At 37.7% G+C, this 24,033-nt stretch overlaps 1 pseudogene; it reads right to left on the bottom strand.

The window, feature by feature from the left end:
- Window positions 1–582: 582 nt before the first annotated feature.
- Window positions 583–23,084, bottom strand: LOC110216100 (protein LZIC pseudogene; annotated as a pseudogene).
- Between the last annotated feature and the right edge of the window lie 949 nt (window positions 23,085–24,033).

Below are 24,033 nucleotides of genomic sequence, written 5' to 3'. Positions count from 1 at the left end.
TAGAGTAAGACTATAAATATAGAAATCATTTTCATGGGGCAGCCTGGTGTAGGAGGAAGAGAAGTCTGGAGCTCTGGGTTCTGATCCTGACTCTGCCACTAACTTTGAGCAAATCATTTCACTCCTTTAAGACCTCCATTGAGTTGGGAAGCCCTAAGGCTATGGAAAGAGCAGTAAGCCCATAGAGAGTGGACAGTTTGAAGAGGGAAACAAGCTGTTGTTACTAGAGGCTACATTCACCATCAGCATAAACAAATAGGGAAACTGAGCAGCGATGTACAGAGAAATTTAGCCTGCGGTGAAGATGTGCCTTCCTCCCTCATCTTTGCTCCCTTCCACAGACAGACCCTTCTAAGCTAAGATGTGTGTGTGTGTGTGTGTGTGTGTGTGTTTCAATGAGACTATCCATCCATCCATTCATCCATCAATCCATCCATCCATCCATCCATCCATCCATCCATCCATCCATCCATCCAGCACATCTCTCTCCCACTGCCCACAAACACTAGTGAAGCATGCAGACAAGGCCAGAGAATGCCTCCATTATGCTTTTCTCATGCTGTTAAGGTGGTTCCAGGTTCTCTAGAGTTCAGAGATGACTTTAGATCCACAGTAGAAAACGGAAACATGATATTTGTACCATGACCAATGCCCAGGGATTCTACACAGCTCCTCAAAACTTGCCAAAGGAAGGACTTTGTCCCCAGAGCCAAGGTCAGAGGAGCCTTTTGGCTGAAAGCAGCACTTGCATTTGTGGACAGGAAGGCCTCATTGTCAGCAGTCAGCTTTCCTCCAACTTTCAGCAGGGTGGTCAGTATCTCCTCTCTTTACAGTTTTCCAACCATCAGGTCTCTGTCTACCTCTGCTAATCTTGTCCACAGCTGCCCTGGCTGTGTCTTTGCAAACAATGTGATAACCTCTGGTGTTTTAAAGGCCTGGGTGATGGCCACCTGAATGGCTAGTTGCATCCCACTAAGTTCATCTACCAAAGTCATGTTTCCAGACATAATTTTCTTCAGCAAATCATTGAATTCACCCAGCTGTTCCAAAGTTTCTTTTTTGATTCCTTCACATTCATCTGCTTCAAGCTCTTACCTGCATTCTTCTAGATCTTGTAATTGTTGCATTAGTCTCTCCAGTTGTTTTAATTTACTTGTCTAGAAGCCATTTCATTTTTTCATAGAAAGATGGATAAACATACTTGGAGGCTCTAGCCAGACAGCCACCAGAGCGGGAAGGGCCCAGGGCCTAATTGTCATTTCTTATAGCATAGTAGTATCCCATCACAATCATATATCACAACTTGTTCAGCCATTCCCCATTTGATGGGAATCTTCTCAATTTGCATTTTTTTGTTTTGCACCACAGAAAGAGCTGCTTTAAATACTTTTGTACAATTTGGTCCTTTTCCCTTTTCTTTGATCTCTTTGGGATACAAACATAATGGTGGTATTGCTGTGTCAAATAGCATTCAGAGTGTTATGGCTCTTTGGTCATACTTCCAAATTGTTCTCTAGAATGGTTGGACTAGTTCACAACTCCATCAACAGTGCCTCAGGATCCCAAAATTCTCCACATCCTTTCCAACATTTATCATTGTCCTTTTCTATCATGTTAGTTAATCTGATAGATGTGAGGTGGTATGTGAGAGTAGGTTTAATTTGCATTGGATCATTGTTTTGTTTAGAGTAGTTTTTCAGTTGATCATCCTTATGTTACTGCTGTTACTGTGTATCTTGTTCTGGTTCTGCTCACTTCACTTTGCATCAATTCATATAAGTCGCATTTTTAAAGAACATTGGTCAGATGGAGAATTTCATGAGGAGAGCCATTAGGAGGATAAAAGATCTCAACTTCATGTAATATGAGAACTTATTGAAAGCTCTGCTGATATTTATTCTAGATTAAAGAAGATTTGATGTGTGATAGGACGACAACTTTCTCTAAGTGTTTGAAGGGTTATCATGTGGAAAAAGAATACATGATCTATTTGTTTTCAGATGGAAGAATTTTTAAAATAGTTTCAAAGAAGCAAATTTGGGCTTACCTTAAGAAATACCTTCTTAATATTAATTATTTTAAAAAGAAATTGGGGTCACCTGTATGCTATAACTAGGAATAAAATGAGGGCTTAAGAAGAGAAAAATAACCTAAGGCTGAGTTAAAAACAAAAATATGGTGTCTTGAGACAGGTTATTGCTTTATATTCTGGGTACCACATTTGAATGATAATGATAATAGAAAGCAAACTGATATGATTTAAGGAAATAATATAATAAGAGTCATTGAAAGAAATGAGGTGGCAACATTGTAGATGATACCTCACTACTATGGCCCTCTTCATGTTGATTAAAACAGATGATTTCTTTAAAACAAGTTTCATAATTAAGATCATTGCAATTCACTTTGCTTTGTTCTCTTTAAAATAAGTTTATATTGATATCTTCTGTTTTTACATGACCTGCCTTTCACACTGTATCACTTCCTTCAACAAAGAATACCAAAATGAGTATAAAAAATCACCAAAACTACTCAATGCATGAAAAATCTGACATTTTCTGTGTAATGAGACTTTTAGAGCTTTCTCAGATCATCTAACATGGAGGCACCCCAATGGGCCCTGCATGGGCATGCTCAAATTGCCCAACATGGAAGCACCCACATCAGTAGGAGTAGCCTTCTTCAACTGGCTATGTAGCCTCAATCAGCCAGAAAAAGCAGCATTTTAAAACTGGTAAGACTAAGACAATCTCTTTTCCTTCATGATCCTTCCTACTGTATCCAAAGGGCAAAGTTCACAGTTTATCCAGAGGAGGGCTACCATAAACTGAATTAGTGAGAGAAGTCTTGGATCCAAGAAATTGGCCTGGAGGTTTTTCCTTCATTTCTGTTCTTTTTCTTTTGTCCTTCTCAGGTCCAGATGGTGACTGTAATCTCTAGTAGACTTGGATTTCAAGCCATGGGGAACTTGAAACTAGGATTCCAGGTGGGATAGTACAGCCAGCCTGCATGGCAGGGAAGTCTAGAGTAAGCCAAGGTGCCTGAAATATGAACAAAAGGTGGCTTTTGTACTTGGAACTGGGATTGTGCTCTATAGGAACTGGACTAATCTGTGGACCTAATCCCTTTTCCCTCTCGAGAGACTGAGGTGGTATAGGAGAAGAGAATTTGATTCCTGTGAGCATATGTATTTACAATTATATTACATGTGTCTTTAAAAAGCTAATCTGACTGTTAGTGATTAAGTGGAACTGGCTTTCTGGGGCCACCCTTACATTTGGGAGAGTACCATCAGTGGGAGGGAGAGCCATCTGCAGAGAGTCTAGACTCAGACCAGAGGGGACTTTTGGACTTGCAATTGGGACTGTGCTCTATGGAAATTGAGCAAAATTATGAAACTAGTTCCCTTTCCTTCCCTAGGGAATGAGGTGGAATGGATAGAGGGGATTGGACTCTCATATGTTGGGGTAGTAAGTTTGTATATTTGCAATTATATCTTTGAAGTAAATATTTTTTTATAAAAGCTAATCTGACTGTGATTAAACGGAATTAGCTTGCAGAGAACCACATTTACATGTGAAAGAACATCATTGGTGGGGACTAGAGCCATTTGCACAGAATCTAGACACCCCCGAATCCCCTTAAGTTTCCAGGAGAACCTTGATGGAAGGGAAAAATGATACCTGGCTGGCCAGGAGCAAGGGTCATGGTATTCAGTGTTATATCTTCAATTGTCTGTGCCCATAATCCATCACCAATGCAGAGAAGCCATGGAGGAAAGATTAGAGTTGGGAGAGACTTGAGACAGGCAAATCCACCAGGAGGCTATTGCAATAGTCCAAGAATGGAGTGATGGAGACTTAACCAGAGTGGTGGCAGTGTTAAAGGAGCAATGTTGAAAAATTGAAATTGACAGTCCTGGCAACAGATTGGGTATGAGATAGTGAAGAATCAATGGTGACACCTAGATTGTGAGCCTGCAGGATTGAGAGAATGGTATTGCTCTCTATAGCATAGGGAAAAAGGGTTAGGTGGGGAAAAATAATGAGCTCAGTTTTAGACATGCTGAGTTTAAGATGTCTATTGGATATCCAGTCTGAGATGTCTGAAAGACATTTGAAGTTACGAATCTGGAGGTCAGCAGATAGGTTAAGTCAGGATAAGCAGATTTGAGAATCAACAGTGTACAGTTGGTAATTAAATCCATAACATCTGATGAGACCACCAAGTGAAGCAGTGCATAGGCATAACTCAAACAGGGCTCAGGAGAGAACTCTAAGGGACATTTATGATCAAAGGACATAATCTAGATGAGAATCTAGCAAAGGAAACTGAGAAGAATCTGTCTGAAAGACAGGAGGCAAACAAGGAGAGAGTGGTGTCCTATAAACCTAGAGATACGAGAATATCAAGAAAAGGGTGATCTGGGGCAGCGAGGTGTTGCAGTGGATAGAATACCAGCCCTGGATTCAGGACCTGAGTTCAAATCCAGCCTCAGACACACAACACTAACTAGCTATGTGACACTGGGCAAGTCACTTAATCCCATTGCCCAGTCCCCCCCCCAAAAAAAAAAGAAAAAGAAAAGAAAAGGATGATCAACAGTGTAAGTAAGTAAGACAACCAATTTCATCCCAGTTACTGGAGTTGGGGTGTAGTAAGCCAACGAGGTGAGAAGAGGGAGGTTATTAGAAGGTGAGTCTCCTGCAGGTCTGAACCCTATCCAGACCATTTTTGGGGGACCAGAGCTGAGTGGTCCCTTAGTGGAATGGGAGTAGGTGTCATACCTCATCCCCTTGGACCCAGTAGTGGTTATTTATTGTCAGAATATAGATTTAGATCAGATACAGATATAAGTACAGATTTAGATACATATGATAGATATAGTAACAGTATAGATTAGATATAGATATGTACTATAGAGCTATAATTCTGGCCAGTGTTCAAGTCCAGGCTTCAGTGAGGAAGATTATGTGTATTTTCTGAGAATCGGCTTAGCTAAATTCCACAAGGTACATTACTAGAGTATTGAGTACAAACCGATGATGGGGGTGGGAGGCAGGGAATTGAGCAACCCGTGAAATAGTTGACTAACATATGGTGGAATCGCATGAGTGGAAATCATGTATCTTGAATTACTGACACAAGATATATTCTTATTCATATTACCAAGGGTGGGTTAAAGGGAAAGAAAGGCCACCAACACACAAAATAGTGACAATTTAAAATTGCCAGCTTAGTGTTTATAATACATTTGCCATATACACATACAATAGAAAATACCATCTTGAACAATGAGAAACAAATGCACCTTTCTTTTGCAAATTACTCTGCTCTTTGAGAATGACTGCTGTCATTCATAATAGCACATAAAAACTTCTAATTTCAGAATTATCTAAATAGTGTCACTGTTAGGTAAATTATGATGTTTGATTGATAACCAGCAACAGCATCACATCAAATAGAATGATGTTCTTGCATCCACTTTCATTCCATTTACTGCTGTGCGTGTTTTGAATTTTGCTTAACAATATTGGGTGTATCCATCATTGTCCTGCACACAAGGAACCTTCATGCTGTGGGTATTAAAGGATATGGAAACTGCAGGGATACAGGCTATCATGATATCAAAATTAATTTAGTAATTTTCACACAAGAAGCACAATTCAGGATATTTTATCAGTAGAGGTTTTACAGCCTTCAAACTTGTTGAAATTGATTCAGGGGAAAAAACACTTAGTTGTGAAATATGGTGGCATCTTCAGTGTATTTGAGGTTACTTGGTCCTGAAGAATGATGGAAAAATTAAAGGAACAGATTGAGCCTTTTCCTGGGAGGAAAGAAAGCTTTGGGGTAGTGGAACAAACGATGTAGCAGGAGACTGACCCCAGTGTTCACCCTTAGTGCTCTACCAACCTTCTCCCGTTCACAACTGATTAGCTTTGCAAATTTGAGCTAGTCACTTGACCTTTTTGAGCCTCCAGTTTTTCATTCAGAAAATGGTGGTTATTAATATTTACACATACAATAGTGTGACATGATAGATAAGGAACCAGCACTGGAGGCACAAAAACCTGGATTCAAATCTCACCTTTGACACATGGGGCTGTGTGATTCCCAGCAAGTAATTTAGCCTCTCAGTGCCCCAGGGAACTCACAGAGTATGGTGCCTCACTGAGCAGATGCCAATCAGAATTGCTGGAGGGAGTGTCCTTACCCAGAGTTCATATCAGTGTAATTCACATCAATGAAACCATAGTCCAAAAAACAACCCAAAAATCTACTCTCAATAAAAAACAAAAAACAAACAAAACCAAAAAGAAACCTACCCTACTGACTCAACAGAGTTATGAGGAAAAGGGTTTTGTGAATTATAAAATGTGAAATAAATTGAATTATTATTACTGCTGCTAATATTAAAATCTTAGAGGTTGGTGGATCAAGTAGGGAGTAGTAACCCCATTTTATAGATAAGGAAACTGAGATCCAAAGGTTAGGTTATACGTCCAATTTAAGTGACAATTCTGATAGCTAAATCAAGTATACCTTCTATAGGTACAGATTATAACCCAACATACATATTCATATGCCATCCTTGTCCATTTCTTCCTACTAAATATTAGGTGTAAACAGTGCACTGAAAAACTTCTTTTAGGTCTTTTAAATTTGTATGGAGAAATATGTGTTGGACATTAACAATTTATAACATATTCTCCATTTGGTTTTTTGATTGTCTAATATTTTTATTCTTTGGAGGCTATCATGATTCATGATTTATAGTCAGATATCATTACCGGGAGAATATTGGCATAAAAATGGTTTTGAGTATAAGTATGTGGGAGTATGTTGGACATCTGTTTGCCACAATCAATCAAGTAGTCAATAAGCATTAATCAAGCACCCATTATATGACAGTGATGATGCAAGGTTCTGGAAGTACAAATACTAAAATGAAACAATCCTTGCCCTCAAAGAGCTTACATTTTCTTGTGATCGAATGGATGGATGAATGAATGAATGAGTGAATGAATGAATGAAAAAAAGCATTCATTAAGTGATTATCATGTGGAAAAACACTATATCAAACACTGGAGATACAGAGAAGCAAGACAGCCTCAACTTTTAGTGTGTGTGTGTGTGTGTGTGTGTGTGTGTGTGTGTGTAGATAATGAATTATTTAGACATATTTATCTGTATCTATCCGCAGACATATATAAGTATATGTTCACACATATAAACATACATGCACACAAACACACATGCACACCCACATTCATAGCATAGATGTCATTTACACTGGATGATTGAGATGAATAGCCACTACAGCAGGAGGTAGGTATCGGGCATTCTCCTTCAGTAAAGAATTTAACCAGTAGAGGATTATTAAAGTTAATCTAACATAAAACTAGAAATCAATTTGAATTTATTTTGGGGGGCTTCCATGAGATTTCTCCTCCATGTAGGTCTCAATTTACTGATTGAGGCCTTGAGATATAGGTTTCTAATATTCCAGTGGGGCAAGGATGAAATTTTGCCCATTGGATGTCCAGTATACAGAAGACATTTCCCAGAAGTATATTAGTTCTTTTGACCAATTTATACCAATTATAAATTTGGTATAGCAGTTAGAGTGCTAGACTCAGAATAAGTAAGATCTGGGTTCTTATCTCACCTCAAACTCTTGCCAGCCATATTACCCAGGACAAATTACTTTATACCAATGTTCCTCAGTTCTCTTACTTGCAAAATGAAAGGATATTGGACTTGATGATTTCAAAGTTCCCTTCCAGCTTTAAGTCTATTATCCTATTTCTATATTTCTACTATACTCTTATATACAAACAAATGATGTAGTAATTAGAAACCATTCTTTCCTGTAGATTAAAATAAATCTAACAGATTTCCTTCTTGGTAATTCTGTTAATAGTTAGCTAGATGGCATAGTAGATACAGTGCTGGGGCTGAAGTGAGGAAGACTCATATTCCTGAGTTCAAATCTGGTCTCAGATACTTACTAGCTGTTTGACTATGGGCAAGTCACTTAATCATTTTTGCCTCAATTTCCTCATCTATAAAACCAGCTGGAGAAGGAAATGGAAAACCACTCCAGTATCTTTGCCAAGAAAACCCCAAATGAGATCATGAAGAGTTGGATGTGACTGAAACAACTGAAAAATCCTGAAGATGTTCGAAAATAGTGAAAGTGCATGTCTTCATAAAGAAATAACCTGGTGGAGCCAAGATGGTGGAGTAAAAGCAATGATTTGCTTGAGCTCTCCCCCAAAACCCTCCAAATACCTATAAAAATGGCTCTAAACAAATTCTAAAGCAGCAGAACCCACAAAAAGACAGAGTGAAACAAATTTCTAGCCCAAGACAACCTAGATGGTTGATTGGAATGGTATATTGTGCCAGTGGGGAGAGGAACACAGTAAGGTGTGGGCGCTCAGGCAAGGTAGGCCTCAGCAAACCTGGAGCAGGCCTTAGAGGACTGAATTGCAGGCAGCTGTAGTGGTTTCCAGACTTCTCAACCCATGAATGCCAAAGACAACGTAGAAGGTCAGTGGGAAAAGTCTGTGTCTGTGGTGAGAAAGAGAAGCACAATCCCAGCCCAGTCCCTGAGCTCAGCACCAGGGTGGTGGCTGCCTTCAGAGCTCTTGGCCCACAGATGGAGGGGGAATTGAGTGGCTGATCAGAGGGGGATTGCAGGGATCTCTCTGCTGATGCAGGATTCTTTTGCTTTGCCCTTGCTTGGATCTCGGTCACAGAGCTGGTTGGCAGTCCTGGGATGAGGAGGAGCCCTGGCATGGTGGAGCTTGTAGTGGCTGTGTGGAGAAAATCCTTCTCAGAGTTCCAAGATAGAAAAGAGTGCTTGTGGTCACTCATAGACCAGAGCACAGGCCAGGAAAGGAGTAAACACACCTTGCCCTTGATCATAGCACCTTGGAAGTACTGAAAATTTATAGGTCCCTAGAAGTATCTCTGAAAACAGATGCACAAAACCCCTGAAGCTTGGGACAGTACATTCTCCACACCAGAAGCAGACCCCTACATTAACAAAGAGTTTATAACTCAAGTAATTGGCTGGGATCATGAGCAAGCAGCGCAAAAAGAGTCAGACTGTAGAATCTTACTTTGGTGATAAAGAAGATCAAAACATACAACCAGAAGAAGACAACAAAGTCAAAGCTCATACAGCCAAAGCCTCCAAGAAAAATATGAATTGGTCTCAGGCCATGGAAGAGCTCAGAAAGGATTTTGAGAAGCAAGTAAGAGAAGTGAGGAAAAACTGAGAGTGATGGAAGAAAATCATGAAAAACAAATCAACAGCTTGCCAAAGGAAATCCAAAAAAATACTGAAGAAAATAACACCTTAAAAAATAGTGTAACCCAAATGGCAAAAGAGGTCCAAAAAGCCAGTGAGAAGAATAATACTTTTAAAAGCAAAATTGGCTAGATGGAAAAAGAAGTCCAAAAGTTTACTGAAGAAAATACTTCTGTAAAAATTAGAATGGGGCAATTGGAAGCTGGTGACTTTATGAGAAACCAAGAAACTGTAAAACAAAACCAAAAGAATGAAAAAATAGAAAACAATGTGAAATATCTCATTGGAAAAACAACTGACCTCGAAAATAGATCCAGGAGAGGTCATTTAAAAAATTATGGGACTCTTGGAAAGACATGATCAGAAAAAGAGCCTAGACATCATCTTTCAAGAAATTATCAAGGAAAATATTTTAGAACCAGAGGACAAAATAGAAATTGAAAGAATCTACTGATCACCTCCTGAAAGAGATCCCCAAAGGGAAATGCCTAGGAATATTGCAGCCAAATTTCAGAGTTCCCAGATCAAGGAGAAAATATTGCAAGCAGCCAGAAAGAAACAATTCAAGTATTGTGGAAACACAATCAGGATAGCACAAGAGTTAGCAGCTTCTACATAAAGGGACCACAGGGCTTGGAATATAACATTCTGGAGGGCAAAGGAGATAGGCTTACAACCAAGAATCACCTACCAAGCAAAACTGGGCATAATCCTTCAGGGGAAAAAATGGATATTCAGTGAAATAGAGGACTTTCTAGCATTCTTGATGAAAAGACCAGAGTTGAATAGAAAATTTGACTTTCAGATACAAGACTCAAGAGAAACATGAAGAGGTAAACAGGAAAGAGAAATCATAAGAGACTTATTAAGGTTGAAATGTTTACATTCTGAATGGAAAGATGATTTTTGTAACTCATTAGTCCTTTGTCAGCATTAGAGTAGTTGGAGGGAAAATATAAATATATATATATTTGCATATATATATATGCATACACATATATGTATAGATAGATATAGATAGATATATAAACAGAGGACACAGGGTGAGTTGAAGATGAAGGGGTGATATCTGGAGAATAAAATTAAGGGATCAGAGGGGATTATATGGAGAGAAGGAGAAAGAGAGAAGTAGAATGGGATAAATTATCTCACATAAAACAGACAAGAAAACGTTTTTACAGTGGAGGGGAAATGGGAGAAAGTGGGAGGGAATGAGTGAGTGAATCTTATTCTCATTGGATTTGGCTTAAGCAGAAAATAACATACACAGTCAATTGGGTATGGAAATCTATCTTACCCTACATAAAAATAGGGGGAAAAGGGGACAAGAGAGCAGGAGGATGATAGAGGGGAGGGCAGATTGGGGGAGGGGGTAATCAGAAGCAAACACTTCTAAGGAGGGACAGGGTCAACAGAAAGAGTAGAATAAATGGGGAACAGGATAGGAGTAAGGGAAATATACTTAATTTTTCACAACATGACTCCTGTGGAAGTGTTTTGCATGACTACATATGTATAAGCAGTATCAAGTTGCTTGCCTTCTCAATGAGGGTGGGTAGGGAGGGAGGAAGGGAGAGAATTTAGGACCCAAAGTTTTGAAAACAAAAGTAAAAAAAAAACAATTGTTTTTACATTCAACTGGGAAATAAGATATGTAGGAAATGGGGTATAGAAATCTATCCTGCCGTACAGGAAAATAGAAGGGGAAAGGGATAAAAGGAGGGTGGAGATAGAAGTGAGGGCAGATTAGGAGAAGGAGTATTCAGAATGCATGCTATCTTAGGGTGGAGGAGGGATGAGATGGGGAGAAAATTTGAAACTCAAAATCTTGTGGAAGTGAATGTTGAAAACTGAAAATAAATAAATAAAAGCTATTTTTAAATAAAGAAATAACCAGTAACTATTTTAAAATATATCCTCTATGCATTTAAAGCAAAGTTTTACACTAAATCAGGACATTTTCACCATCATTATTTCCAATTTGTGAGCTTTGACCATATTCACTCAGAAATTCTGAAATAAAAAGGGCTCAAGATGTATAACCACAATGGGGCAGAGAATTTATTAGTCAATCCATTCATGTCATAGAAAGAGGTGTAAAGGGAAGGCCAGACCATTTGTCATCATTTCCTCAGATTAGCAATCAAGTGGAGAAAAAAAAAATGATATGTATGAGGTGAATTTCCTTGATGAATTGTGATTGACTCTGACCTTTAATGAGGCTTTTTTTCATTTTGTCCCCTAAATCAAGGCAATCCATGATATAGAGGAAAAAATCAACCTATTTGTTCTCTGGGCTCTATTCCCTTTCTGGCTTCAGCCCATGTAATTGATATGGTTTTTAAGTAATAGGAAATAATTCTTACTGCAAGCAAATTAAAGCAAAAAGGGGGGGGGCAGTTCTTGGGCTACATAAGCAAGTATGGGCATGGCAGAACAGAATGGAACTGGGCTTTAATTACGGAAGCTGGGCAGAACAGCAAAATCACGTGATTCCAGGGTTGGTTAGCAAGATAATGTCCAGAACATGCAAAGTGCTGGTCAATTTAGTTAAATATTTTAAAGTGTTTGCCATGTATGAGGCATGACAAGAGAATGCAAAGACAAAAATGATAGTCCTTTCCCTCTAGGAAATTTATATTCTCCTAGGAAGATATAATACATCTACAAGTTAATTAATAGAAAGTATATATAAAATAATAAAACAGATAATTTCAAGATAGGGTGCTAATAATTTATTGACTGAGGTTACCTGGAAAGTGCTTGGATTTTGCTGGATTTTGTATAATTTGGATCTTTAATTTTGGCATTATTGCAAAGCCCCATTATGACTCTACCCAGGACCCTGACCCACTTCCCTTAGAATAGGGATCTGATTAAACCAAAGCATTCGAGACTTTTAAAGCCAAATTAACCACCTCTCCAGCATTGGCTCTACCAAGTCTGGCACCTGAGCTTTGAAGAAAATTAGGAATTTTAAGGTAAATCCATGAGAAAGGAAGTGCTTACCTGGCATGAGTGCTACTCTGTGCAAATGCCCAGAGGTAGGAAGTGCATTGTTTTATATGGGGAAGAAAATTTAGGCTGATTTGACCGTAATGGAAAGTGAAAAACAAGGGATGAACATAAAGTAAAACTGAAAAGGTGGGATCCAGATTTTGAAGAGCTTTAAATTCCAGTCTTAGTGATTTGTGTTTTATACCAGAGGTAATAGGGAATCATTAAAAATAATTGAGTATGGGAATGACAAATCCACGTTTTAGAGATATCAGTTTAGCGGCTCTGTAGAGAGCAGGTTGAAGAGAGGAGACACTGGAGGCAGGAGGACCTATTTAAGTGGGTATGACAATAATGCCAGTTAGGGAAGATGATTTTAAGAAGTAACATATAGGCTGCATCACAGGAGGCATGAGGATACATGCAAGAGATGTACCCACTGCACTATTCTCTGATTAGACAATATCTGGAATACTATGTTCAGTTATGGGCATCACATTTTAGGAAGAATATTGACAACCTGGAACCTGTCTAGGGAATGAGGAGAAGGAATCTTGGTGTGACTTATGAAGAATTATGAAGAAAAGTTGAAGGAACAGGAGATATTTAGTTTGGAGATGAGAAGATGTTTGAGGGAGAAGGGGGTGGTATAATATGATATACATCTTTTACATACATGACAGTCTATGGTAAGAAAGAAAGACAGTGTAATATAAGGGATGGAGAGCAACCCTTGGAGGTTTGAACCTGGGTTTGAACCCTACCTCTGGCAAATAGTCACTTCTAACTCTAGGAAAGTTTCTTGACCTCTCATTGCTGCCAAGAAATTCTTTAAGACAGTAAATTTAAGAAATTTACTAATCTTGGGGTAGCTAGGTGGCACAGTGGATAGAGGACCAGCCCTGGAGTCAGGAAGACCTGACCTCAAATCCAGTCTGATACATTTATTAGCTGAGTGACCCTGGGAAAGTCCCTTAACCCCAATTGCCTAAAAATAAATCTTCATTGATAGAATGGGTTCTTCTCATTAATAAATCCGAAGTCTGAACAAAAACATATACACACAATCATAAGGAAGAGGGATAAGATTGACATACAATCCCCAATGGGGATAAATTACAAGGAAACATATTTCAGCTCACTATTCGAAGTACTTCCTAACGTTTTCAGGTTGCCAAAAATATAATGTGCTGAAGTATAATGGAATGAATTGCCATCGCTAAAAATGTTCAAGCAAAGTGATATAGGAGTTGAGCTTCCTGAATTTAGGGCAAAGTTAGACTCTTGTAATCTGTGATTCCTAGATTTAAAAAAAAAAATCTCATTTGGCGAGTCTATATGAATCCAAATAAAATTTTTGGTTACTATCCATTACTCCCAACATGCAGTATTCACAAAGGGAGTAGGAAAATGGAAAGAATTATTTTTGTTGTTTAGTCATGTGACTCTATTTGAGATTTTCTTGGCAAAGATTCTGGAGTGGTTTGCCATTTCCTTTTCCAGCTCATTTTACAGATGAGGAAACTGAGGCAAACAGGGTTAAGTGACTTGCCAAGGTCATAGAGCTAGTAAGGCCAGAGCTGTCTAAGGCCGGATCTGAACTAAGTTCTTCCTAACTCTAGGCCTCTCCTCTCCTCTATTTTCTTGCATAGAGAAGAGAAAATTTAGTATGACATAATTACTGGCTTTACCTATCAGATGGGCTCTGATTGGAATTGACTTTTTCTAAGTAGTTGAAGAGTACAAAACTAGGACCAGTGGATTCAAATGAAATTTTGAGCTTGATGTATAGAATAATTTCCTAGTAATTATGGCTATTCAATAATGAAATAAGTTGCTTTGTCAATGAATTAATGAATTCCCTATCATTGGAATTGTTTTAAGTTGAGTTTGAATTATCAGTTGTTCAGATTGTAGAGGATTTAGTCACTGGATGGAAAGTTGGACAAGACAATCCTTATGGTCACTTCCAGATATTGGTTTTACACTGACAAATATTTATTGAGTACCCTACACTATTTACCTCAGTAATTTTAGAATCTAGCTAAGGAGAAAAAAAATCCAATATATTGAGAGCAATAAATTCTGCAGATGCTCAGAGGAGGAAGAGGGATATGTAGATGAAGTATTTGAACAAGGAATTTTTATGAAGAAGTTGGAACTTTGACCTTGAAGGATGAATAGGATTTGGAAAGTCAGACAAGAGGAAGAAAGATAATAGCTCAGATGAAAGGGATATCTAAGATTTAAAAAAAAGATAAAAGAATCATAACTAGGGTGGGGTTACTAGGCTTTTGCCCTAGAGCACCAATATTTGGAAAGCACTAACTGTACTCTCAGAAAATAATTCTTTTCTCACCCACCCAGAGGCTGTACCTTAGGCAAGGTTCTGCCCATCCATCCTCCTCTTCAGAAATAGTAGCTCTAACCAAAAAGGTACTTTCCTCTCTCCATTCCTAGTTGTCACTTCATAGACTTAACCAGCAGCCACCCAGCCTTGAGCAGCATAGAAGCCTTAAACTGTCCTGGCACCCACTTCATCCTTTCTACAGCTACACACTAAGTGAAATTTTCCTTGATTCCAAGCCTGTACCAGTTGCTCCAGGTGCAAAATTAAAGTCTTAGTCATGTCTCTGACAAAAAAGAAAATAAACTAGTTAGTGGATGAAAGATAGAGGAAGACAGAGAAGAATCTGAATTGCCTAGAGTCAAGGGTATATATTATAAGTAAAAAGAAATTAAGAAGTTGAGTTTCTTTTGAATTACTGTTTAGAAAGGAATGATGGGGCAGTTGGGCGGCACAGTGGATAGAGGCCCTGAAGTCAGGAAGACCTGAGTTCAAATCTGGCCTCAGATACATAACACTCACTAGCTGTATGACTCTGGGCAAGTCACTTAACCCCAATTGCCTTACAAAAAAAGGCACAGAAAGGAATGAAAAATTCAGTTCTTAACAAAAAAAAAAATTAACCATGTTTTGAAAACAATTTTATCTTTTACTTAATTCAAAGGGCTGATATGAGGAAAGTGTTTTATAAACATTAAAAAATCTGGTCAGAAGATTACAGAAGCACAACATCACAGAATTGAGATTTGGGAGATCCCCAGCCCTCTAGTCCAACTCATAGCCAAAAAGAAGACTGACCATAATATACCCTAGAGGTGTTCATCCAGCCTCTGCTGGAAGATCTCAAAGGAAGGAAAAACCTTGAGAAAAACTCAAGGAAGTACATTACAGTTTAGCCTAGCTCTTTTTTTTTTTTTAAAGGAAATTGTGGGAGTGCCCAATCTGACTTTCCAATACTAAGCAAGTCCTTTTCATTTGGAGATGTCTGAGTCGCAGCAATTGCCAGTTTCTCTTTCAAAATGTAGAACCACAAACAATTTGCATTAGCTAACCACAAATGACCTTCCATTAACACATATTATCCAAATGCAGTCTTCATATTTCCTCAGTGACGAAACCCCCATAATCCCAACAGTTTTATCAATAATGTTTGAAGGCTCACTAGCCACAAATGTTCTGATGGACTTCCTAGCCAAGCTGCTACCTACAATAAGAAGACCAGCCTCAGCAGCTAGGTAGATTGTTCATACATATGGGCCTTAGAAGGCTACCTGTGGCTAGCTGAGGACAATTGTATTGATAAACTAGGGCCCAGCTGGTTAATTTCACTGTTTGCAACACCAGTTACCATAACGCTATCTCCCTGGTTCCTAGGAGCCTTAGCTGACCCCAGTTATGCATCGTTGGTGGAGTATTAAATTAGTACAATCATTCTGGAAGGTAATTTGGAATATGTAAATAAAGCTGCTAAAATGCCCATCCCCCATAACCCAGAGATTTCACCGCTAGGCATTACACTTAAAGGTCATTGATATAAATAAAGGTTTCATTTAAACCAAAATATTTATAGCAGTAGTTTTTGTGGAATGGAAGGACAGGAAGCAAAGTAGATATCCATCACTTAGAAAATGACTAAATAAATTTTGGTATGTGAGTGTACAGAATATTACTGTGCTACAAGAAACATTGAATATTATGAATACAGAGAAGCATGAAAAGACTTATGTGAACTGATACAAAGTGAAGGAAGAAGAGCTAAGAAAACAGTATACACAATGACTACAACAATGTGTCCGGAAAGAAAAATATCAACAGAACAATTAAAATGTATATTACAAAATTACAAAGATCAAGCATGGGCCCAAAGGAGAGAAATGGGGGCACATCTTCCCCCACTCCTTTGCAGGGGTAGGCAGTCCATAGGTGTGGAACAATAACCATATTGTCAAGGTGACCTTTAGGTGTATGTACTTCCCTGAGTAAATGCCTCTTACTTTCTTTTCCTTTTGATTCTACAACCACCCGATATCCATAAATCAGCCATCCTGAAAACACCTGGTCTTAACAGATACCCTGTCTCCTCACAAGTGTTATGTTTTCTGATTTCCCATTTGGTATATAACATACCTAGATTTCTTAAGTTTTAAAGACAATGTTTTCTCAGCTGTATAACTGATTTAATGGAATTGGTCAATTTGACCTGCCAAACACATAATGGTCTTTACTTCAAGACAGGATATGAAGCAATAACAAAACATTCTCTAGTCTCAGGTAAATCACATTCTATCATATTAGAGTGATGATAAAAGAAGGAAGAAAAAGAAAGAAAGAGAGGAAGGAAATAAGCAAGGAGGGGATGGAGGAAAGGGGGAGGAATTTTTTAGGGATGGTATTTCTTTGAATTTAGCTGGTCTGTTCATTGAAAAATGGACATGAAGTACACTGCTTGTACTGTTGTAGAAACCTTATTACCTCTCCATGACTTACAAGAGCTTGGCCTCTTTTGGCATTATATTTAAGATCCCAGGATGATCACCATATCAAGATCAGGTATCAGAATAGGACTTTAATGGAGGATTATTATTGTTATTCTTTCTTTGCTCTAAATGTGAATCCCTCCTCTCCTAATTCTTCTTGCCTGTTCATTTTTTATTTTTCCTCCCAGTGAGAGAGGGTAGTCAGAGTTTTATAAGATATAAACAGGTAAAGCACTTGTGTTAAACCAGTAGACCAGTGATTGGGTTCTAATTCCAAAGTATTAGAAATAATTCTGTTGAGATTTGTAAGACTAAAGATATTTTTTGAAACAAATAACTCCTTACTCCCCTGCTGACATTTATACAGTGTTTTAAGATTTACAACACACTTGAAAAAAGATCTCATTTGAACTGCACAATTACCCAGACACTCAAGAATGCATAATATAATATCAGATATAGGAACTGAACTCAGATAAACCTGTCTCCCACGAGGTCCAGGAGTTCATGAGCTATTCTCACTGCTTACTGCAATATACAGAATTAAGTGAAAATTAGTAGCCCCAAGGTTCCTTTCTGTTATTCTGCAAAAACTGCCCCAAACTTCATCTCTGTGAACTCTAAGATATCCTGGGAATCCCACTGAAATCACGTGGGTGTGGGTAAGGTCAGAATCTTCTCCAATTCTCAACCAGCTCACTTCCCTTTTCAGTAAAAGCATGACAGAATGTATTTATTTTTATTAATTTATTATAAATTTAAATGCACAAAAGAAAAGAAAATGTATTATAAATTTAAATACAAAATACGAAAAGAAAAAAGCATTGCCATGTGTACAGTGGAACATAAGAGGGAATTCAAAATATACAGCAATAAATTTCCTTTTCAAGAAAGCCTATACAGTAAATACTATGCATTGTGTTCAGAATTAAATATCTTTTCTTTGTTTCTTTGTAAGTTATCTTTTGCTCTCTGCTGAACACTTTTTACTTTGTTCCCTTTTCCTCCCTTCCCTCTCCCCACCCCCAAGAAGGTACGATTAAGTGCACACACATACACACACACACACACACGTATACATTTACGTACACATATGTATGTATATATATATATGTGTGTGCATAAATGTGTATATGTGTATGCAAACACATACATATAACTACATGTACACTGTGTATATTATGCATGTACACTCATGTATGTATACAAACATATATGCTCATGCAAACATGTATACATACACGTACACACAGAAATATACATGCATATGCACATACATACACTTACATATACATACATATACTTAGATATCTGTAGTCATACTCATATGTAGGCATATATATTCATGTGCATCTATATAAGACTTACATGTCCTCTGTTTCTCTGAGGGTGTATAACCTTTTCCTCTAAAAGTCCAAGTCTTTTCACATTTTTCTAAGTCTACCAACTCATCATTTGCTATACACAGCAATATCCCATCCTTATACTGTCTAGTTATTTTTAAATAGTCTAAAACAGTATTGATTAATATGGCTAACATGTAGTTTTCCTATTTTTCTCTTTCGATTAAATTTATTTTAGCTTTAACTTTGTGATCATGATTACTATCCTTGCTTTTTTTCCCTAATAAATTCTACTCCTGATCTTGATTTTATATTTCAGTGTATCTCTTATTTCCTATCCCTCCTGACTCATCTACTTTACTTCTACCCACTACTTTACCTTCCTATTACTTAATCTACACTCCCCCACCAGGATCCCTTCCTTATCCTCCCATTCTCATTGATCCAAACACCCTTTTATTACCCCTGTTATCCTATTCCCTCACCTTCCCCTCTAAAAATTCTTCTCTTATCCTCTCCTCCTCTACCCCCTTAGCCTTTCATTTCTTTCTAAATTTAGAAGACTTTTATACTCTTCTAGATATATATGTATTGTTCCCTCTCAAACCCATTCCCAATGAAAATAGGGTTCCAGAATTACCAGCCCTCCTCCCCCGTCTAATTCCTCTGTGTCAGTTCTTCCTCTCACACCTCATTTGTATAAAATAATTACTCTTTTTACCTGTTCCTAAAGAGTTTTACTTTTAAAAATCGTGTCATACTCATGCCTACCCCAATCTTTCTTATGAACTACCCTGTTACTAATAACAATCTTAAACACACATTTTACATTTCCTCATATTAAAGGTAAACAGTTTGTACTTTTTGAGTCCCTTGTAATTAGTCTTTGATATGTACCTTATATTTCCCTTGGATCTTATATGTCAAATCTTCCATTAAGCTCAGGTTGTTTTTTTTTTTTAACAAAATCCTGAAAGTCTGACAATTCATTTTTTTCATTCAGGATTATGCTTAAATTTGCTGGGTATGATATTTTCAGCCACAACCCCAGTTCTTTTGTTCTTCAATATATAGTATTCCAAGACTTGCAATCTTTCAGCGCTGCTAAGTCTTATCTGATTCTAATTTTTACACCACCATATTTAATTTTTTTTCTTCTTGATCATAATATTTTATCCTTGAGCTGAGGGCCTCAGAATTTGACTATGATATTTTTATAAGTTTTCCTCATAGAATCCCTTTCAGGTGGTGATCAGTGATTTTTTTTTTCTGTTTCTACTTTCCCCTCTTGTTCTAACACTTCAGGAAAATTTTCTTTGATTATTTCTTGTATTATTGTGTTAAGATTCTTTTTTTAATCATAGCTTTTAGGTAGTCTAATTATTCTTATGTATATTCTTCTTGATGTGTTCTCCAGATCCCTTGTTTTTCTTATGCTTTACATTGTCTTCTATTTTTTCCATTCTTTATATTTGTTTTATTATTTCTTGGTCTCTTATAACTTTGCTGGTTTTCCTTCCCAATTCTCATTTTCAAGGAGTTATTTTCTTCCTCAAGATTCTGGATCTTCTTTTCTAATTGGTTGACTTACTTTTCATACTTTTCTTGTTTTCTTGGATTGTTTTTATTTTAAATTTTTTTTCCCTCAATCTCTCTCATTTGATTTTTTAAAAGTCTTTTTAAAGTTCTGTGAATTCTTTTTAGGCAGGTGACCATTTGACCATTTGACCCTACTCTTTGGGATAGTAGAGGCTTCTTCTTCTTTCTTTCTTTCTTTCTTTTCCTTTTTTTTTTTTTTGCTTCAGAATCCTTCTCTCAGGATGAACCTCAGTCTTCTCTATTCCCATAGCAACTTTCAGTGGTTACATTCTTTCTCCTCTGCCTGTGTTTTTGTTTGTTCGTTTGTTTGTTTTGTTGTTTTGTTTGTTTTGTTTTGTTTTACCAGTTTACTTTTTCTAATCACTTTTAGTCCTGGAGTATGAGGCATGGTGCTTCTGGCCTCAGGTCCTCCTTCAGTTCTCCCCTCTAGCTTGGGGAACTCTACCCTCCTGTAAATATTCACAGCCAGCAGTGTCCTCACCCCACTGCTTCTACACTTACTGGGCTGTGTGCTGGTTTCTTGCCCAGGGCCATGTCTTGGCAGCACAGCTAGGTCTGGCATTCCTTATCAGCAGAGATTCCCTCAATTTTCCCTCATTCAGACTCCTGATTCCCAATGTATCTCAGACTGAAAGTTCCTGTGGCTGAGAGTGAGGCTACCTCCCAACTGAGCTAGCCCCAGGGCTTATCACTTGCTCTTTCATTGGAATGGTCCTGGAGTTGTTTACTCTTCACAGGGATCAAACCTCAGTTCTGGGATTTTTCTTGGGATCTTCTGTAATTGTCCCAAGAGGACCACTGTTTTGCTCCAACTCTTGTTTATTTTTACTGCTCTATGTTCATCCTGAGGTGCTATTTTATCTTGTTTGTGGTGGAAATCTGGAGAGCTTAGAATTTTCTGACCTACTCTGCCATCTTCCCAGAATTCTCTCCTCAGAATTTCAACATTAGGAGGGATCAACCCAAATCGGAAGAACACTCCTGGCTACTGCACATTCTACAAGTTGCCGTGGAGTCTTGGTGGGAGACTTCTACTGAGCGGAAACCCACTGCCTTCAAATATAATCAATTCTACTTTTGGATTGCTCCAATCCTGGAGATGTCTTTCTTGAGATCATACCTAAATTTTTCTCTATACAGTTTTCACCCATTTCTCCTATTTCTGTCATCTAGGTATAAACAGAACAAGTCTAATCCCTATTTATTTAAACATACATATCATTAAATAGCTGAAAACAACTATCCGTGTCTACTATGAGTCTTCTTCTACAGCCTAATTATCCCCAGGTTCTTTTTACTGATCTTCAGTGGCATGAATTTCAGGTTCTCATCTTCCTTGTATGATCTCTAACTTATAAATACCCTTCCTAAATACATGAACCCAATGCTCCAGATGTTATCTGACGAGGACAGAATACAAAGGTATTATCACTTCCTTATTCTTGGACACTATATCTCTCTTGAAGTTCCCTGAGATGGCATTAGCTTTTTAGATGGCCATATCACATTAACACATATTGAGCTTTCAGTGGAATCAACCAATCACTCAGCGAGCATTTGTTAAACACTTACATGCATGTGCCAGGCATTGTCTAAACATTCTTCCCATAATTGTTCTTAGGAAGCCAAATTCTTGAGACCAAGCGTCAGACTTTACATTTAGCCCTATTTTATTTTACCTTTTTAGATTCAGTTCTATGCATTACCTGTCCAGAACTTTTTACATTGAGACTGTCCTCCAGTGTATTAATTATCCCTCCAAGCTTTGCATTAGCTACGATTTTGATTAACATGCCATTAATGCTTCTATTCAAACCATTGATAAAAATGTTAATATAAGGACAAGCAGAAATCCTTGGGGCACTTCACTGGAGGCTTGTTGACAAGATGGCCTATAACCAATAATGAATACCTTATTTCCAGCCATTCAATCAATTTCAAATCTATTTCACTGTATTTTTATATAGTCAAACTATATTTGTCTTTTTCCAGAATAGTAGAAGGTACTTTAGCAAATGCTTCACTAAAATCTAGACAAAAATGATCCATAGCATTCCTCTGATCTGCCAGTTTAGTAATGTGACATTTAAAAAGTTCAAGAGACATAATTTCTGGGTAATTAGTAATTTTATTAATAAAGCTAGCATTTTAATAAAAGGTCAGTGGCACTCTCAAATGCCAAAGATAATCATGGTGGTAGGCTCATGGCTAATATGCTCTTGAAAGAGGAGTGTTCTTGAGGGTGGTAATCAATTCTGATTGGTTAACAATTAATGAGAGAATGAATATTATAATGAGAGGCTGGACCTATTCTAGTGAACTTTGGTTATGTCATTTACTTCTAAGTTACCCTCAGCCTTGGGCAATCTCTTCAAAGAATTTATCCTCACCCAAACCTGAGTAGAGCACAATGGGCTTCCCTATTTGGGTAGGGTCCAATCTCATTGTCAGTAATGTCCTTCAAGGGACTTTGAAAAGAGGACTATAGAAAAGGGAGAACTGTGCATCTCTCCAAATCAATTGTTATTAATATGATAATAATTTCTCTCAGTAATGTGTTAAAAGGATATAAGATTAGTCTGGATGACATATCTTGACAAAGTCATGCTCACTTTTTGTGATCATCATTTTCTTTTTGAGAATGTTCACTAATCATCTGTTTAATAGTACTTTCTAAAATTTCCCCAAGTCAAATTCACTGGTCTTAAGTTTGTAGATTCCCTTGTTTTCCTTTTCTTGAGACGTCAGACACTTTTTGCTGATTTCCAGCCTCACAGTGGTTTTCCTGTGCTCCGGAATGTGTCAAATATAACTGACTGTGGTTCTGTAATTTTATCTGCTAGTTCTTTCAGTACCCAAGGATGAGGTTCATCTAGGCCAGGTGACTTTAATTTAGAAAGGGCAGCAAAGTGCTTTCTTACTATTTTCTTCTGTATCTTGGATATCAATTCTGTATTAAACCATTTTTGTTCTATCCTTTCCAGTCTAAAGGTCATGTTCCTTAGCAGAGAAAATAGAAGTGATGAATGAACGAATAAGTCACCTTTTCTTTTTTGATGTAGTCAATTATAATTATTCTGCCCACCCCCAAACAGTGCCCCTATTCATTCATTTATCATCCTCTTTCCCCCTCTAAACATTAAACAAAAGGAAATTTGTCCTAAGCTTTCTTCTCTCAGTTCCTATTGAGTTTCAACACTCATACTTACAGCATTGTACCATGCTTTTGTTTGCATTCTCTTCTACCTGTCTTTGCTTCTACTTTTGTACACTAAAAAAATATCTAACCTACTTGGTGAGTTCTCTGCATATACTACACCTTCTTCAGATAAGTTGCATTTTTCTTCATTTTCATAATTTTTTCCCTTTGTGACTCAGTCTTCCTAGAGGAAGAAAACTCCACAAGAGCAGAACCATTGGATCTATTCCTTTGTGGCAATGATGACTGGTGAGTCTCTGAGAGTTGCCAATCCAGGGCTGCACTCCCCAATGCTGTTTCCATATTAGGTCTACATCCAGTGTATTCCAGAAATCCCTAGGCCAATGAGCAGCGTGGCCTCCCTTCTCCCCTCTATTCTGGGCAGCAAGATGAGTGTAAAAACCAACAAATATTACTATTGCCAATTAAGAAGATGAAGGGCCTATCAGAAGAAAAGAAAAGGAATGTATATTGTGCCATTAATCACCCCAAACAGAAGCTAATTTGACATGTTTTGAAATAAATCTGCTCCTAGACTGAGGTCAAGATTTAGCTTTCCTGAAAAGGTCTTCTGCAGAAGATCTTCTGAGTAGAGGCAGGGGTTATAGACAGTGAGTTATGAGTCCTTGATGGGCAGGGAGTTATATGGCTAGAGCTAGAAGAACCTAGTTCCTGAGAAGCAGGAACTTAAAGAGAAAAGTAATCCTAAAGGCACAAATATATGACCCTCATAAGAACAATGACTA

Source organism: Phascolarctos cinereus, unplaced genomic scaffold (assembly GCF_003287225.1).
Source record: "Phascolarctos cinereus isolate Bilbo 61053 unplaced genomic scaffold, phaCin_HiC Scaffold_4;HRSCAF=312, whole genome shotgun sequence".
Taxonomy (NCBI): Eukaryota; Metazoa; Chordata; class Mammalia; order Diprotodontia; family Phascolarctidae; genus Phascolarctos; species Phascolarctos cinereus.
Note: the sequence above shows the minus strand (reverse complement) of the source record. Positions and strands in the feature narration are given on the sequence as shown.